The sequence below is a fragment of the Typopeltis vanoorti genome, chromosome 7, assembly GCF_054136105.1.
Source record: "Typopeltis vanoorti isolate ZY-2024b chromosome 7, IOZ_Tvanoo_1.0, whole genome shotgun sequence".
NCBI lineage: Eukaryota > Metazoa > Arthropoda > Arachnida > Uropygi > Thelyphonidae > Typopeltis > Typopeltis vanoorti.
In genome coordinates this window covers 47487345-47505850 of record NC_143555.1, presented here as the reverse complement: position 1 = coordinate 47505850, position 18506 = coordinate 47487345, and positions in this window count along the sequence as shown.

Genomic DNA, 18506 nt, shown 5'->3' with positions numbered 1-18506 from the left:
AGTTGAAAATTTTCATCAAGTGTATTACAAACTGAATCAAAAAAGTTTTCAAGGGAATTTACTTATCCATTTAAGGAGTACCTCCAGAATGTAGTTAATTGTTTAAGATCATGCCAAAGCGGCTAAGACTATGACACGACTCTAGAAATTTTCTGATAATTGCTTACAATATGTGATGAAGAATTCCAGCTGAGACCGGATTACACTTTCGAATTCGGGTCTTTCCAATCAAAGCGCATATTCTTGCTGGGGGAGTGCGTTAGGAAGTTGCTCTTTCCCGTCTAAGATGCGAAGAATATTTCTAAAAGCATTTCAAATGAATTCGAGTCGGTTGTTTTCATAAGGAGGTAGTAAATAAATGCAAACGACACAAAATCTATTCGCTTCGTAGTCTTGGCTTGGTCGGAATAACCAAATATACACTTAGCAGATTTTGGAAAGAATCATTCTAGATAACCGGATGTTGATCAGAGTAATTAAAAGTACTAATTACTTTTAATTGTTACTTAGCAACAATTATGCGATTTTTTTTCCTCTCGAGATATTCGTGCTGTCTCGCACATAGCACTATTACGTACGTCAGCATGGGAACTAGTGAAAGTATGAATGTATGGGCGGTAGCGAGTAACTAATAGATCCGTTAGGAGGCGGGGAAATTAAGTTGGAAGGACAAATTCATGCAGATCTTTATCTCGGTTATATTCACTTTCTTAATAGGATGAAACCCAGCAAACGCCCAATTTGCAACGAACAGTTCTGTAACAGGCTTTAATAATCCGTTAGGAACGGGGAGTAATTCACATTTTGGAAATATGCCAAAAGTGTTTATTTTGTGAAGTAGCGTTAGTTATGTTCACTGAACAGACACTGAATGACAGGTGATATTACTGCAACGTCATTTTTTCTTCAAGCCATGTTTACAACTGACACTCCACACGTGTGAGGTCTGCCACTCGCATTCTTGTGCTTCCATTATTGAATGTTGTAAGCATTTTAACCTGCAGAAGCTAAAGGAAACTTTAGGTACACAATAACAAAATTTACGAGGCATTCTTCCGAAAATAAAACTGTCATATATGTCTTCTTTAGCTAATTCCAAAGCATCGCATGTCAGTGGCCAGCACACGAGTGAGTTCCTTGTCACTTACATCTGTTCTATGTAAGAAAGTGACCAAATTAGAGGCAATTTTGTGCAAGTGTTTAAAGAAGTCGACCTTACTAGTAGCCTTGAATTTGTCACGTGATCACTGTCCCCTTTTTTTATACATACGCTATACCAACTTTTATTTTTTTTTTACCGTTTCCATTGGCATGTTGTTTGTAGGAAGTTAATGCCTTGCTCAATCTTTAATGCGATGCCAGCGCACATTCTCTGTAATTTGATAGAGCGAAAGGAGGTATGCAGACTATTCGTAAGAAACACGTTTTTCTCTCTTGTGCGCTATCAATTAGCGAAATAGAGCGTTCACTAAGCTGGTCTGCTTATAAAGTACGAAGATAAATAGGATAAAATGTCAATGGCAGAGGGTCGAAAAAATATAAACCAGAGACCTAGAATTTTGGCACCGCTGTGTTGCATCTAGAAACGGTCTGCAGTGGACCTACTGAAAAACTAATTTCAATAATGAAAATTGCTGTTGACGCTATTATTGAATTAACAAATCAGTCCAATCACATAATCGAAGAGTGACTGACGTTGCTATCCGTAGTGTTCACCTAAATTCGATCAATGATTTCTTCAAAATAAAAAGTACAGGGTGTCTATATTGGACCTCTCTAGTTTCATCGTGTTACTACTACTTAAGTGTATGGACCATGATGTCGAAATCAAAACGTTTTTGTAAAAAAAATTCTGGATGAAATTTGTAGAGTCTCTGGAACGTTTGAACAACCCAAACCTTAGATATCTCCGCATTTCGATTTTGTACCGTTCCTAGGGAGGTTCAACGTGGACACCCTATATCAGCGAGCCTTGCGACCTTGAAATATCGCTTAATTCATTGCCATTACAATTTTAAAGAATATTTGTGACGTAAGTTGAACCCAAACACAGAATATTTGGAAGTAGAAGTAAAATGCAATTCGTCGCAAAGTACCAAAAGCGGAACCTTCTATAATTGGAAAATTGCGTCACGCCTGCAGTTGCTTCAAATAAATATTATTATATAGTGTCAAGCACTTAAAAGATATCTATTAGATCAGCGCTTCCCAAACTGTGGGCCGAAGGTTTGTTGAAGGGGGAAGGGGGTCGTGAAATAATGAAAACAAATTTAAAATGTTTTAAGACTAAGTAATTTTGTTTTAATCTTAAAAGAAATGTATTTAATTTTTATTATTTCTTTTTTGTTCTTTTTTATATTTTAATGGAAAAAAATCACACATTGGTGTCGGTTCATAAATTTTGCTTTTTGCGTATTTCGGCGATTAATGAATATTAGTAAATATATGCTTATTCATATAAGTTTCATTTCAAAGGTATTGATAAGAATCACAAAAAATATTACAAACACAAAATCTTGAATATAAATTGTATTGAGTATAAATACAATAAATATTATAATAATATGTGTCTATATTATGATTTTTTTTTTCGATGGGGGCCGTGAAATATTTTAATTTTTCCAAAGGGAAAATTTTTCCAAAGGGGGGCTTGGCATCCATAAGTTTAGGAAGCACTGTATTAGATGATTTCATGTGCAAGGAAGTGCGACTAGCTTCAAGGGATGAAGATGACCACAGCGTAGAGAAAATAATGATTTTTCTTTTATTATTATTGTTTTAATTTTTTTTTTTTTCTATGGGTTCTAAATTAAAAGAGGGAAGCCTAGTTCTGCACTATTTATTTGAAATCGATTTTACAAATACTAAACTTTTGGGTTAAAAAAAACTACTAATAAAACTAAGGAATACATAATTTGGTATTTAATCAAACATTCCTCAAGAAAATTTCCACCTATCAAACTTTCTCGCCGTAGTAAATCGCATAAGGATATGAATACCAAAACTGTTGAAAAAACAATTCTGTATTCTATTACATTCTGCTGAGAAACTTTCTCACCTTTCCTGCTGTGCGGGCAAAAGTTCTCATGCTGACCACATAGTATTATGTCTAAATGATGTGACCAGAAATTTTAAATAGTTAGCGCAAACCTTCTTTACTCTTCTGCAATCATCCAAATTTTATTTCTTGTATCCTCACCTCTGTCACTAGCCTTGGAAGAACTGGGTTCGACTGGTAATGACAGGACACAACTAGGATACTTTTTTTTAATCTCTAGTGGCGCCTTGCGAACTGTCTTTTTCAGTTCCTGTTAGCCAAGGATGTCCGCGTAAACATTGCCTACCCCTAATTTTTATTTTCGACAAAGAAAAAAACATATTTACAGGATGTTTGTATACAGAGAGGGTTCTATGTATGCGAGGGTGTTTGGGAATGCTAATCACTTTTCTCGCTCAGCGATAAGCTGTTTCTTTTGGAATCAGGTGAGATAGTGATCAGAATACAAAAAGGAATGAAGAAAAACAACGATAATAAGTACCGTAGAAACAAGATTAAAAGAATCTGGGAAAGAAAGGTGATTCTGCTAAAAGCAGACACAACGCGAAGGGAATACAAAAGGGTGGGCAGACACAGCGATATAAATATTCACTTTTTTTTTAAAAAAAATCTGATTTTAACTCTGAATCCCCTTGTTAGATACTGGATGACGCTTGAAAAAAAAAAAAAATTTGTTTGGTTTCTACATCATGATCAATATGAGCAAGGTTTGGGGGGGGGGGAATAGTATAATGGTAATACTCTTAATAGTGCGTAATTTATGTATAGGCAAATACTTACAGCGCCAGATTATAAAAGGTTAAAATATTTTAAATAGTGTATAATTAAAAAAAAACTTTTGTATGCTATTTTAATATTAATTTACTACACTAATTTTAAATAGAATGGTTTTAACGTGATAATTTAAATCATTAAAAAAAGCATATATAAACGCATTTAAAATTCTTTGAAACCGATCATAACAATCGATAAATTTCATTGAAATGTTGTCTAAATAAATATTGGTTGGTTTTTTTCTAACTTATTTTTAATCATTTAATAAACTTACAAACATAATACTTATTAAATGATTAAAAATAAGTTAGAAAAAAACCAACCAATATTTATTTCATTTTTTTTAAATAATACACAGAAGTAATTACGGAATCATTTTGAGATAACTTAATTTCTTTATGACTGCAGAAACCTTTCTTCTAATTTATTTAGTATATTTTATAATGTTTGATTTCAGCATATTTAAAAATCTGCAAGTCGCATAAAATCTCCAATTCGGAAAACTGAACTGCTCTTAACTCCTGCATTTATTCCGACTATTACAAATGGCTCATCCAAATAGTTTCATTCATCAAATATTCATTAAGCATTACTGAAAACTTAAGAGTTGCGTGTTTATCCTACCCTTCAGAGCATTATCAAATTCTGCAAAAGTTTTCTTGAAAAAGAAAAAGAAGTTATACAATTTCATTTTAATATGAGACTATTTAAAAATCGCAATAAATAACAATAAAAATGTAGCTCTACACCACAAAGTCAGAAAACTATCATAAATAAACATTCATGATCAATATGGGCATACTAATTGACTACATTCGGGACTAAATTAATAATTTTAGTACTAGTACCTAAACTAATACCACACATTACTGTAATACAACTTTTGATTTGATTAAACTATAAAAATGATACCCAGAATCATAAAGAATAAGACCTCTTCAAAAACGTATTAGGATATGAACTGGAAAATTGAACTGTAGGAATCTTTTGGCAAGCTGCCAATAAAGCAAGTACTGCTTTCTTTTTTTTTTTTTTTAAATAAGACTGTTTGTCATTGTTTTGTTGTTTGAAACACTGATCTGAATGCGAAATCTTCACAAAAAATTTAGGAAAGAAAGAGAAACTACAAGACAGCAAACCGACATTGACTACTGATAAAATGATTTCTCAAAGGATAAAAGGTGTAAGTTTGTGATTAATTTAATAAATACGCGCTGATTGTAGCATAGCTTTCAATTAAAATAGTTATTTAAACTGACGATATTGTTTAGAACCTGGTTCTCAACCTGTGGGTAATTTTTGAAAAACTCTGCAGTGTGGTAGAGGGAATCTGAAAGTGAAAGATGAGAATCTGAAGGAGGAGATTACTGGGCACCTTGAATCCCTTGAAAAGGAATTTCAGCGGTAGCTGAAAGAGTTTACAGAAGAAGAAGCTGCACTAGTACGAAACCCACTCTCTGCTTCCCTGAATGTAGCCAACATTCCCGATGAAGTACAGGATGTATTCTTGGATCTGCGGAACGATTCCTCGGCACGTAATTTGTTTTATGAAAAATTGCTGACTCAGTTCTGGTGTGCTATGTATCACTCATACCCAAATATCATCATGCTTGCCTTTCGAGTTTTACTTCCATTTGCCTCTCATATCTCTGCGATAGTGGATTTTCAATGCTTCTTCATATCAAAACAAAGGCAATTTGCAGACTGAATGTTTAGGATGACATGAGGTTGGCATTAACAAACACTCATCCGCTAATTTTGAAGCTGGTTGCCAGATTGCATTAAATGTTAGGTTAATTAAATAGTAGGTTACAATTATATTCTGAAAAATCTATTTTTAATGTGTTTTCTTTATCCTATTAAAAATGCCTTTTTATGCAAATATGGTGGGGATCGCAAGTTACTTGGCTATCATAAAAGGGAGTCACGACTCGAAAAAGGTTGGGAAACACTGATTTAGAAAAGTTATTGTAAAGATAAACAGAAAAAAAAAATTTAAGTGTTTATTTAAAATATGCTGAAATAATACTTAAAATATTGTTCTGTTCTCTTACGACAATAATACTTCATCGTCAAAACCTCTTTAGGATCTTTTTTTGTTTGTTACAAGCGAATCTTATTTCACTCTCTCACAATCCCAAATGTTCGTGTTAAATTTCAAGAATCTAAAATGATTCCTGTTAGGAAAGCCAAGTTAAATGAGCCTCAACTCTGTTTCCTAGCTGTTCCTACGTTTGCACTTTTCACGTCCTAGCATCCGATGTCTGCTCTACGAGGTGTGGCCAAACACTGACAGCCGGTCTCAATCGGGTTTAACCGTCACTTCCTTTCTCAAGGAGGGTGAGACTCAGACAACATCGAGACCAAGGTCTGTGGGGTGGGGCTCACACCCTCTCAAAGACAGGGATCTTGAGAGCCCAAAAAGGCAGACCACTTTCACTGAAGTTTGGATGTGGGCGGGACAGTGGCCTACGGGGAAGCAGGTTTGCGTGGTAAAACACTCTCTAGCATCCACTTTTCACACCCCGGGGTTGCTCCGGCGCACGTGTGTCTTTATAACCGCCCACTCTTCATGCGGATATGTATTCAGAATTACAAGAAATAAAGATTCCTGTCATCATCACTAGTGAGGCAAATAAATAGATCGATTCAACCCGTTTGTTGCAAGCCGGATGTTCCAGGACAATCACTTCCTATTAAGAGCAGAAAACAGAGGGGGAGAGGGAAGTGACAGGCTTAAAAAAACTTCCCCTCTGACATTAATCTCAATTGACAGGCTGCAAGGCAATGGCTTCAGACAAGGGGTCTGTCGACAATATTTCTTTCATCTTCTTTTGCGACCTAAGATTAAAATCTTAAGAAAAATATTACTAAGAGTATTTTCTTTTCGATCTCTTATTCGGAAAAACAAAAGTAATCTGCGTTTGGGTTAATTCGTCAAATTATATACAATGACGATCATACGAATCGATGCTCTCATCAATAATTCTAGAACCCGTAATTATTACAAGATCCACAGAATGCCTTGACTGAGTCCTCGGGGAATGTAAGTCAGACGTATCCCAACCCCCATAATTTCTAGTACTTTCACCCTCGTGTCCACCAAACTTCTTAATGGCTTTTGAGTTGATAAAAATGCAAACAAGTTATGGAAACTCGTTTGAAAGTATCATTTTTCATTGTGACTGCATCTGGTCAGTATAACGTAAGTAGAACCCTCATCAGGACAGCTAATTACCACGCGAGAAGCAATGTGGGTAGCACGGCCTTGTTCTGCTTTGTTGTACATCCCGCCTAATTGTTTTACAACACAACCTGTTCCGTTCTTGACTCGACTTTCATTCGGAAGGCTCCCCAACACGATTTTTCCCAAGTGACCTATTTGGCCGTACTGAATGAGTTGCAGTCCACCTCCCTGGATCGTTCATAGACCTCTCCAGACTTCGTACGAGTAACGGACGCTTACCAGTCATTAAAGACTCATTTCGATCACGTTTCTACCTGCACGTGGAAGACAAGGACACCTAGTTAACTATACCAGAAGTAAAGATGTCTTGCACGGATATGCTTGCCTATTATTCGGTTTCGCTTTTTAACCACTTTAGCCACTACTTACTTTTCTCACGTTCCACTTAACAACACTTCCTGTCGGGATCGGAAAGTACCCAGCAGGAAGTGTACACCTCTGTACTTCGTGTGCTTTAAATTAATGATGTAGTGATGAATGGAAGTGCAATTCATGATACGAGTGCGTTGATCATCAACTCCCCCACAACCTTTCTTCACTTGCCATTCGCTATATCTAAAATGATAAGCTAAGTGAAATACTAAGCACTCTCTTGGTTAAGCAGTTGTATTTACCCAGCCAGTTTGATATCGAAACAACTTATCTTAATGTCTTTGCCTGAATCCGCTGTATCCAATTGCAACGAACGACGCATTGTTAGGAAAAAGACAATACAGAACATCAGCCAGCTGATGTATGATGTGTATATATCTTGAATGTAATGCATCAAAGTATTTATTAATACCAGAAAGAACCGCCTATATCACTGTATATCTATTTGAATAGTTTTTATTACAGGTTTTTCTGAACGGTTCCCTTGCGAAGAGGGGAGCAATATTTAACAAATCGTGGCTACTGAAACGCGAACAAAAAGCTTACACACACACACACACACACACACACACACACACTGTAAACCTTAAAGTTATGCGGCAACAGTTCACCATGTACAATAAGTGCATTTTTTCTGAATCTGAAATATGCACAAACTGCAATCTAATGTTATCAAATGCTTTTTAAGTAGGAAAAATGGAGCAGACGTTTATTACTACTCGAAGTGGGGGGAGGTTTTATTAAGCTAGTGTTTTCACTGTCTTTAAAAAGGCCAGATTAGTTCATCGAGAAAGAAAGGCCCAAGGCATGATGAGAGCCTCATGCTCTACTGTTTTCATCTTTCTTAGGGTTGGATACTTTTGCGATGTTTTTTTTTTCTCTTTGTTGAAATGAGAAATATTGATGACGTCGGTTCCTTCCTTCAAGTATTCTAATACGTAGTATTTTACACTTCTAGCGCTATTTATAGAACTTAAATTTATAAAAATTATAATATTCAGCACTATCACTTAGTATAATACCGTAACTTAAAATTTGTTTAAGAGGAAAAAAAATATTAATATATCAAGATTTGGTTTTCCTCATAATCTGAGGATTTTAAATTTGCCTTCTTATATCATGCACTTGTATGTTACTATTACGTCGACTTATGGGATGCTTTTCAAATGAAGATGAATTAGCCAGTCTTCATAGACAGGTGGAAAGGTTTCTCATTTCCATTCCATTTCCGAATTTTTCGCTCATAAGAATTTGTCATTCTCCGAAGAAGAAAAAAAAAAAAAAACAGTAGAACAAGTTAAATACTCTATAAACGGATGAGCACCTTTGAAGTATATAGCAAAATAGAAAACCACGTAGTAGTAGGCAAAAGAATGTGAAATGTTTTCAGTCAATGCAAACTTTTTTTTTCTGGCTTAGTTTTTCGATTAAAACATTTCAGCTAGTCTTTCCGAAATATCTTTGGTTAAATTCGTCCAGCCTGAAGACGTTCTGGGATCTTGGTTTTCCAAGATGATAATTAATGACTAGATGTAAAAATATAAAATTAATAATTTTTGTTTTTCTTCTATCTCATATAGAAGAATCGGAGCTGTTTCACTTTCCAGCATATATAGTCGTCTTAAAATGTTTGAACAATGATTAATTTTAAAACATTTTAGAATTGCTTTCCGTAGTTTCTGCATTTTGTGCTTTGATGGTGACACAGTTAATCGCGAGGAGAACACAAATGGAAACACCAAAATGCTCCCATACTAGGCGAACCGACTTTCGAGTTTATTCATATAGTGGCGTACTTCAAGATTATCTCTAAACTTCATACAAAGTGAATCGTCAAGACAAGAAGACACTAAGGAGGACGGGTGTGATCTTAACCACTTGTTTTGCTTCCTTAAGACATGGGTATTTATGAGATCAACTCATAAACGGTACAATGAATAAATCATAAAAATTAGATCTGTAAATGAAAACAACTGGACAAACCTTACCCTAAATAATATATCCCATGTGTCGCCTCGTTCACTTCTCATAGGCACTCGGTGTCACTACTACAATAAACCTGCTAATTTAATTTTGAATAATTAATTATTTTTATTGCAAGCGTAATTTTTTTTTTTTTTTACATTAGAAAACAAGCAGTGTAAAAGGTACGACACCACCGCACGTATTATACTGAATTACCTGTATAGCATACTTCAGTGATTATTAGAACATGAATGCACGAAGCATCATAATTTCTGACAAACAGCTAGCTTCTGTAATGCAGTTTTTAAGAGAACATATTTCTGTTCTCTTAAATATCTCTATCTAAGAATTTAAAAACCTTTGTTTTTTAAATTCTTAACAGAGATACAAGTGAGAGGTATACCATTTTAAGAAATATTATTCTCAATCCATTTGTTTTTACAGCTTAATAGAAACTCTTAAACCTATTTATTTAAATTAAGGGGATATTAAATCCCACATTGTTTTAAAACCGAATAAGAAACTCAAAGATCGGAATCAAAGAATTTCATGCGAATATAGTAAAGTAAACTATAAAATATCGGCGACTACTAGCGTGAGCTAATGCACGTACTCCAAGTACGTAGTACTAACTCGGGCAACTCGTAGCAAAGGTGGTAAAGTTCTGATCGCTATTCTTGGTATTTTCCATAATGTAAAACACGTTTTCTAGGAGATGTATATTGTTATACATTATGGTGGGAGGTCACTACCCAGACCGGTTTCAGCCTTATGAATAAGTAAAGCCGTATCTAAAAATTCGGACGATCCCTAGGCCACTCAATCGTGGGCGAAAGACCGTCCATCTCAGCGTTGGCTCCACTCAGTGATGGCCTTCCACCCACACGCCACTACCGAGCAGAACCGCTCAAATTCCGAAGAAAAGCATTCACCGACAAAGCCCCTCAGCGGGCCGTGCCGGAGAACACCTTCCCCGGAGACTCAAATTGCTCCCTTAAGGCAAAAACCTTAAGAGAGCGAACTCATAATAGCCCCCACCGGTTTCATCCTTTATTGAGGCTTTATCAGTGAGTAGCTAGACCAAAATTAATACCAAAGGGTATAGCGAAAAGAACTTATATACTCTGCTATACGAGTTGTAGAAAAGGCGCAACCCATTAAGTTATTAAATATATAAAGAGCCAACAGGCTTCATTTCGGCGATATAAATATTATTTAAATTAAGGGGATATTAAATCCCACATTGTTTTAAAACCGAATTAGAAACTCATATACCTAGTCAATCTTAAACCTAGTTTTGGAACTAAAGAAAAGATGTCATAATATTCTTACATGCTTCAATTATCTTAAAATTAATAAAAACGAACTTGTGCCGACAACTTTCCCCCTCCTCCAAAATTCTCATACTCTCCCTTTGTGCTACATAACACTAAAACTTCTGCAACCAAATTATGCCTGCAGTATACCACTGAATCACAATAAAAGAAACACTACACTACAACATATAATCCTGCCCCCCCCCTACTTTTATTCAACAGATATTTCACGCAGTGCAAACTTTTGCTATTAAGTTAAGATTTTTTTCGACTTATCATCGTGAAATACATTGATTCACTGATATTATATTCGGCAACTTGCGTGAAGCTGTCTAAGCGATTTTATCCTTAGGTTATCAAGCTATCAGACAAACGATACTTACATCTTTTCACTCGATTATAGATTGCAATATGCACACTTACTATAATTCGTTTTGTATATTTGTCATAATAACAGAATAAATTAATTACTTGCCTTTTATTTATTAAACTACATTCATCTGCTACTAACAGCATTCGCAAATTATCAATGAAAATTAGAATAAAAAAAAAAAAAACTGACGCCCTCTATAAATAAAAGCAGACGACCACAACTGTTGTCACAAAAGCGCCACTATACGTAAATTTCATTTATGGGACAAAATTTCAAATACTCACCCTTTTTTATTTTTATTATTTTTTTTTTATCAAATGTTCAAATATTTTATTGAATAAAGATTGATATTTAAGCATTCATAAAAATCGTTCTTGTTTGTCTGAATTAAGCACAAGCTTTTGAAATACAAATTAACTAGTTTATGCGATTCCTTTATTGATAACCGACTTTTCGAGAACGTCGCGCGACCCTCATGCTGTTGCTATGCGACAACAAACTCTGGCGCCTTAGTGGCACAAGCTTATAGGATTAATATCGCTTAATTATCGTATGCGCATTATTTTAATTGCATGAGTAGAAGGAAGGCGCCTGACAGGTGAAGTCGCAAGTCTTCAGAACGACAGATGAATACGGTGTAAGCACATGTTTTGAATTTATATTGCCTCATAAAGTAAAATGCCACAGTATTTTGCATCGCACTGCTCCAGATTACGAAGAGTAATGGACACTTCCGTATTTTATATGACAAGATACAGCTCGAAGTGACAAATTTCTTTTCTGATTTACATTGACGATAGAGCAGAAAATATGATCAACATTCTGAATTAAAAAAAAAAAAAAATCCACTGGGACAGTCCAGAAGAGAGTGATTCGTTAATTTTAGACTTAAATGCATTTCTTAAGTTTGAATAAATGCATTATAAATTTCATTATAATGAATTTATTATTATCATTGAAAAAATTAACTTGTGCACAAATTTATCATTGCTCAACATGTTTCTAGAATGTGAAGAAAAACGAAACGTCGAAGAACATCCTTACATTCAACCAGTTTAGTAATAGACTCTCGAATTACACCATTGTCAGTGGAGAAATTAAATAATAATAATAATAATAATAATAATAATAATAATAATAATAATAATAATAATAATAATAATAAACATTCACTAGTTACAACCAGTAAACATCAAGAGAACACTAGCACGTCAACACACATATGCAGAGGATATTCCTAAATATGGGAGCATGATTTGAGGACTATAGTGTTTAAATATTATAAAATGTCTTAGAAAAGAACTACTGTAGTTCGAATTTTTCCATATTATTTATCCAGAGATGGGTGGAAAAAGAGCAAAAAATAATCTACTCGGCCATTATTAGTTAAGTGGGAAAGTTCAAGGTAACGTAAAACGTGACTTAATGAACATTTCTATTACTTTCACAATGGAAAGTCAGAGAATAACAATTAGATGGCAAAGATTTAAATTAGTTTTTTTATGATCAGAAATTACATAAAATAAGAGCAACTCATTATCAGGGATACTGATATTAAGCTTTGTCATCGGGATCAAAATATTTCTCAGTATTGAGATTAATGCAATGAAAAATTATTTCATTTGTGTGATATATTTCTAGCAAATATTCAAGAGAGATTAACGGAATCTGTTTCCTTAAGATTTTTTTTTATCATTTTGGATGTTGTAATTAAAAATTATCTGGATACAAAGTGGGTGGAAATTAGACTGTAATTAAGCTTGCTTCTGAACTCGAAACCATGTCGAAACTTCCGATGAAATTTTAGCTGTTGTTGTTGTTTGGAAGATGGTCGGAGCAAGTGAGGGTATGAGGCCAGTGCATTATGTTTTTTTAACTGCGTGCGTTATCCTGTCAGTGTGGCTGTTTTATGGGATGTAAACCCTGTTACCGCCTTGTGAGATGAAACTTAAGCTCGTATCTTACTGCGCTGGGTCTGCATGTTTAACTTCTTTTACTGTGGTGGTGTTCACGACAATCCACAAATTCAAAAGAAGATCATAAGCGAGTTCAATTGTGTGCATGATAGGATTCAAAAATTCCAAACACTTAGAGGATTCTTTAATCCATCACATGGTGAGGCGAAAACTGTCTTTTTTTTTTCATAACATATTTTTACCTTATTTTTCCTTTTATAGTTGCTGCACTTTTTTGGTGCACTTTTTTCTTAGAGAATCTGAAGTCTGGTAGTGCTTTTTTGCTAGAGAAGGCGACCGAGAACTCTGTAAATCATATTGGATTTTTAATTAAAAAATCTTAACATTTTGGGGATTTCTAATAAATTAATTTGACGGTGATATTTTAGAAAAGTCTACATAATTTGCGGCATGAATTTAAATTCTAAAAAATCGTATTTCGTAAGTGTTGTTTCGAAATATTTAAAATAAAAAAGCAATACCCGCTTACCCATTTTTTAAAGACTAAATGGGGGGGGGGGGGAACTATGCCGAATGATGCGCATTCACATCAATCGGCATAGTGTTTGAAGAATTTCCAGAATTCAGTATTCTTCAAAGAATATCGAATGCTTCTGTGGGCGGAAATATTTATTGGAATTAGTTCTACGCTTTTTTTTTTTTTTTTTAGCCTTGAAGAGCAAATAAAAAGTCGCTTCATTGTTAAAGCTGAGTCGCAAGAGCAGGCTTTACATATTTTTACCTTTAGAAATAAACTTCTCTAGCAAGAAAACACTACCAGACTTCAGATTCTCTAAGAAAAAAGTGCACCAAAAAAGTGCAGCAACTATAAAAGGAAAAATAAGGTAAAAATATGTTATGAAAAAAAAAAAAGGCAGTTTTCGCCTCACCATGTGATGGATTAAAGAATCCTCTAAGTGTTTGGAATTTTTGAATCCTATCATGCACACAATTGAACTCGCATATGATCTTCTTTTCAATTTGTGGATTGTCGTGAACACCACCACAGTAAAAGAAGTTAAACATGTAGACCCAGCGCAGTAAGATACGAGCTTAAGTTTCATCTCATAAGGCGGTAACAGGGCTTTACATCCCATAAAACAGCCACACTGACAGGATAACGCAAGCAGTTAAAAAACATAATGCACTGGCCTCATACCCTCACTTGCTCCGACCATCTTCCAAACAACAACAACAGCTAAAATTTCATCGGAAGTTTCGACATGGTGTTTTTCGAGTTCAGAAGCAAACTTAATTACAGTCTAATTTCCACCCACTTTGTATCCAGATAATTTTTAATTACAACATCCAAAATGATAAAAAAAAATCTTAAGGAAACAGATTCCGTTAATCTCTCTTGAATATTTGCTAGAAATATATTTGCTAGTAATAGTTGACATTTCATTTCATAATGAACTGTACTAATTCTATAGAACAACTCATATATTTGCGTACTTCCCAAAAGTAGAATCTCCATGTCTTATTTTCAATAAATCATGTACCATTATTCGCCTATTCGAGATTACAACAAACTTTAACACAAACACGTTGCCTATCTAGGCATCACAGAAATCGTCACTTCGAGCCTTGTATTTTCTATCAACCACTTCCTACAAAATATTTTCAACGTCTTAACACACACATACACAAATTTTCTTCAACGTTTAAATGCGGTACTAAATTGTTAGGCCAATTATTTCGCACCTGGATCGTGTAAGCCTTCGAACGAAATATGGCCCTTTCCAGTTAAGCAGGTCTCTTCAGAAGATTAACACTTTTTGTTGATTACGATGGCATAAACAAAAATATCTGAAAACCTTCACCATGCATTGTACGATGTATTGACTTGTTCACACGCCCCGCTTGTCATCGCCTGTATGAATCTGTGGACTACCTTCACTCCCATCACCAAAACCTGTTTCGAATCATTAGTCCAGCTTCATTTCTTTTACTTCGTCTTTGTTTTGCCCTTCCTCTCCAAAACCGTTAATTATTTAGGTTTTAACTTGTAGAAATATATCGAAATGATTTTATAATCATTGCTAAAATTTTTAAATCGTGTTACAAAAATTGATCATTCATTTTTAATGATAATTTTCTTTGAACAGAATTTGAAATGTTTTATGAATTATTCATTTTAAAAATGATATGAAGTGCTGAAAGGTGAACTACTTTAAGTTATCATCCATGTTTATCCACGTTGCCATAACGTCAATAACAGGGATCTGTTCCACGTTCCATAAACTAATACAACCATAAGTGAGAGAGGATAATCTCTCGAGCGAAAAATTAACAAAGGAAAATCAATTTACAGTAATAATAATAATAATAATAATAATAATAATAATAATAATAATAATAAATTAAGAAATTGAATGAGATTCCAATTAAAACAATGTAAAGAAATACTGCTTTTAAAAACTGAATTAAAAATTCAGCTCATTTATGAAACTTTAATTAAAGCACTTAATAAAGCTTCAGGCATCTTCAGAGTGAAACACCTAGGTACGTATTTTGTCGATGATTAGGGAGCTTTTATGACGTTTTTTCAGCTGAAGACGAGTAATCTAGTCTCATACGAGGTGAAGGAAGGAACGAAGGTTTTTTTTTTTTTTTCCCTGAAAGTCCGGTTTCTCATCCCGACTTTCAGGGATGTCCAACATTTTAAAACAGAAGACATAATACTAGTTAATACTAGTTCAGAAGACATAATATTATTTTCGGTCATAATCCTAATTAAATCAAATCAAATCCAACCAAACCATCAGGCATTGAAAGCATTGGCATCCGCCCTGTATTACGACTCACGCTTCAACATTGTTATCAATGAATCAATGAGTCAAGGATTAGGATCATATTCATCAAGGAGGAACCTGTTTGGTAGGTTGTTTTGCTCAGTGGTTCCCAATTACTGGATTGCAACACGACTGATCGAGCTTTTTCGGAGGATGAATATCCTGAGAACTACCGGCTTAGATTACGTAAGTCAGAGTAATTACAAATCTATGAGAAAACTTGACAGCTTTAGAAGAAGGCCCTGATTTCCTCCTTATGAGACCGGTTAGCTCATTTTGAAATAAAAAGTTTTATAAATGTTTCTCTTATATTATGATGGCCTCAAATCGGAGTCTTTCAAATACGTCGTTACCACCGACTAACTTTCATCATTTGGTTATGTTTATTTCACAGAATTTTATGAAATTCGTGATTTTCATATTATCTGACATTCAAATTACAGGAATGAAATATGGCGCATGTGTGATGCTCTGATCTCGGGTGGTGGATCACAATCGCAAATTTCCTTCCAAAATACCGATCTCCAGTTTTAATACTGAAGAAATAAATATGGCATTAAAAAATTCTAGTTGTTTCCTTCTTTCGCCACTTCCACCACCCTCGAGAAACTTTTATGGCCGGAAAGACATGAAACTTGGAATGCAACCTCTTCTCTAACTCCTACCTCTCCAAGTGGGACGTACTTTTTTTTTTTCCTTGAAGAATTATTTTTAAGTGATCTGGAGAAAGTTAAGGTACTTCCTTATCTTATAAGGTCAAATTTTATCACCCACTTCCTAGTAGTGCCGAGTGTAGCGTCGAACAACACCGCAGACGTTTTTTGTGGAGGCAGGGGAAGGGAAATACAAACATTCTTTGAGATTTAAAGTAAATGATAATATCACAAACAAATTATATCAAAAAGCTATAGAGAATAGAACTACACAACAAACAATACTATGAAAATTTAAGTGTTAACCCCTTCCCTACATCCTCTTGATATCACCGAAAAAGAAAAAAAAGGAAAAAAAAGGAATTAAATGACAAACATCTGCAAGGAATCAACTGAAATGGTTGGCGCTTTATTATTATTATTATTATTATTATTATTATTATTATTATTATTATTTAATACTACTTGGAAGAAATGATTTCTACGTAACTGAAGAACTTTGGGGGGGGGGGGCACAAATAAAGGGATTGCTGGCAAATTAATAACGCGCAATTCTTTCACTTTCACTGGCCAAAATTTTCAAAATTATTCTTCGCACTTGGCACTTAAGTTCATGTATCATCATTTTTTTACGTATTTCTAATCCGGTGTGTTTTTTGCAACTAATTTATCAAATAGAAAGCTATTTGAACACTAGAACATGATTTTGCCCTCTTGCAAAACATCATAAAGCGAATATATATATATATATTTTGAAGCGGAATCTCGTCTCATTTTGAGGTACAATATTCTTCATAACAGTGCTACAATTTAACCACGTAAATCAACCTTTCTCGCTTATATTAAAATAAAAAAAATTCTGAATGGTAATATTTGAATTCCCGCAGCAAGATAAACACTGCGCTACTAATAATTCATTCCTACACGAGATGAATAAGTAAACATTAGGTTTATCGCGTGGAAGTGAATGCAATTACAAATGTAATAATTTTACTCTCGAACCCTATTTATCCACGTTTGTCGTCTGGCGATTTATTCACGCAATGCTCAGAGGAATTGTCCGTTTAGCAAACGATTGGTCCGTGTGACAGCAGGGAGGCTGTTAGGTCGGAGATGAAGATTTATGATCCTGTCACCTCAAGAGTTGTTCCTTACCATATCAGTAACCTCGAATAACAAACGGCTACCGATTGAGACCAGAAGTTTTTGATTTTAATTGGATTTTAATTTATTCATTGAGATCATAACAGAAGGACTTATTTGTTCTTATTTGTGTTTGCTAGTTTAAACTGCATGCCTTGTTTTTCAGTTAAATTAATCGAGACAGAGCGATTTCGAAGAGGTTCGTCTTAATTTAATAGTTATACGAAGTAAGCATTTTTTTTTTTTTTTTTTTGCAATAATTTCGTAAAACACTTGTAACATAGCAAAGCGTGCTATAGCCATGACCTGATAGCGGCTTCTTTAAGCCGGTTTGAACTAGTACATGATTTTATGAATATCAAAACGCCACTGTTTCCATTGTAAATGGTTAGTAAAAATTATAAATGGGTAGTGTAAATGTAAATAAAGTCATTAATGCTCACATTAAACCGGATCCGGATAATATTAAATTCTGTTCTAATTTTTGTCTTTGTCTATATTATTATTTAGACGGTATTCAAAGAAGATGTCCTTCCCATCCAATTTAATTTAGCTTTAAAACATGTACTGATGAAACCATGAAAAAATAACGTAGCACTGATGACCGTTTATCACCAGTTTTAACATTAAGATGGCGTGGACATGTTTAAAGAATGGTTAAATTCTTTGAATTTGTCCGCCTTATATTAGGTGCCATCTACAAGATGAGATACCCCTTGATGACATTTGGGAACTTTCCCAACACTTACAAGACAACAAAGATGTTTAAGTTATTGAAACACAACACAAAAAGCCTATCGCGTTATTTTAATTAAAGCGTGCCGAACGAATCTCGAATAATTGGAATTAATCAGT